This window comes from Oratosquilla oratoria, chromosome 22 (genome assembly GCF_046742065.1).
Source record: "Oratosquilla oratoria isolate Oo_2021 chromosome 22, ASM4674206v1, whole genome shotgun sequence".
NCBI classification, from domain to species: Eukaryota; Metazoa; Arthropoda; class Malacostraca; order Stomatopoda; family Squillidae; genus Oratosquilla; species Oratosquilla oratoria.
Window position 1 is genome coordinate 46,273,883 of NC_134798.1, and position 1,865 is coordinate 46,275,747.

Genomic DNA, 1,865 nt, shown 5'->3' on the forward strand with positions numbered 1-1,865 from the left:
CAGAGAATATAAATAAAATTTCTAACAATGAAAAAAAAAAAAAAAACGAAAAAATGTAACAGACATAAATGATAACAACGAGAGAAAATGAGATAATACCAAAAAGAAAACGTAAAAAATAAAAACGAAGAAGACAAAAAAATTAAATAAACGAAAGATAAAGGGGAATCGAGGAAGGAGAGAGGAGAGGAGAGATCGGAAAAGAGAGAGAATAAAAAGAGAGAGGCAGAGCAGGATACGACCACGCCCTAAGGATTCTGCGACGTCACAATAACCAGAGCTTCTATCCTTGGGGTCAATATCGCATCGAGGAGGAAGAGGAAGAGGAGGAGGAGGAAGAGTCGCAGAAACGGCAAGGAGAGATTGAAGGAGAGCACCAGAAAGAAGTAAAAAAAAAAAAAAAAAAATCATCATCGTTATCTTTTGAGTGGAGATAAGCCTACACTCACAAAATAGCCCTGCGTGATTCTGGTCCGTATGGGTGCTGCATAGCTTAGGAGGGAAAGCCTTCCTTTCCATAGAGCGGAGGGGACGAATAAAATCGCCCGACAGCCAGAGAAAGGGGACATCTGGTACGGAAGGAGGGGAAGGGAGGGAGGGAGTGGGGGGGAGGGGGAGGAGGAGTCGGCATCCAATCAATAGCGGCTGGGGCACCGCCTGACGACCGGTCTTGCCGACACTCGACCTCTCTTATTCTGCCGCCGTCTTAACCTCTTTTATCCGGCTGGTACATCCTCTTATCCAGCCGGCATCGCACCCTCTCTTATCCTGCCGGCATCTCTCATCCAGCCGGCACTCCTTTATATCCAGAAAACACTCCCTTTTTTATCCAGCCAACACTCCATCTTTTATCCAACCGGCAATCCCTCTCTTATCCAGTCGGCATTCCTCTTTATCCAGCCTGCATTCCCTTTTATCCAGCCGGGACTCACTCTTTTATCTAACCGGTACTCCCTCTTTTATCCAGGCGGTACTCCTTTTTATCCAGTCGGCACTTCCTCTTTTATCCAGCCGGGACTCCCTCTTTTATCCAGCCGGGACTCCCTCTTTTATCCAGCCGGTACTCCTTTTTATCCAGCCGGCACTTCCTCTTTTATCCAGCCGGGACTCCCTCTTTTATCCATCCGGGACTCCCTCTTTTATCCAACCGGCACTCCCTCTTTTATCCAGCCGGCACTCCCATTTACCCAGCTGACACTCCCTCTTTTATCCTGCCGGCATCTCCCTCCCTTATCCTGTCGTCATGTGATTTTATCCTGCCGGCATCTTACCCTATCTTATCCTGCCGGCATGTGGTTTTATCCACCCGAACGGGAGTTACGTCCTCCGGAGGGAAAGATTAAACTCCACAATTCCGCAAATAAATATCAAAATCCCTAAGTCCTTCGTAGGGAAATATTAAAATCCCTAGGTCTACAGCAGAGAATTATTAAAATCCCTAAGTCCCTCGCAGGGAAATATCAAAATCCCTAAATCCTTCCCAGGGAAATATTAAAATACCCAAGTCCTTCACAGGGAAATAATAAAATCCCTAAATTCTTCGCAGGGAAATATTAAAATCCCCAAGTCCTTCGCAGGGAAATATTAAAATCCCTAGGTCCTCCGCAGGGAATTATTAAAATCCCCAAGTCCTTAGCAGGAAAATATTAAAATCCCTAAATCCTTCGCAGGGAAATATTAAAATCCCTATGTCCCTCGCAGGAAAATAATAAAATCCCTAAATCCTTCGTAGGGAAATGTTAAAATCCCTAAATCCTTCGTAGGGAAATATTAACATCCCTAAATTCTTCGCAGGGAAATATCAATTCCACCAAATGCACGGTAGGTATTAATTCATTTTCCTTCAACTCCGAAGGGAAAGGTGA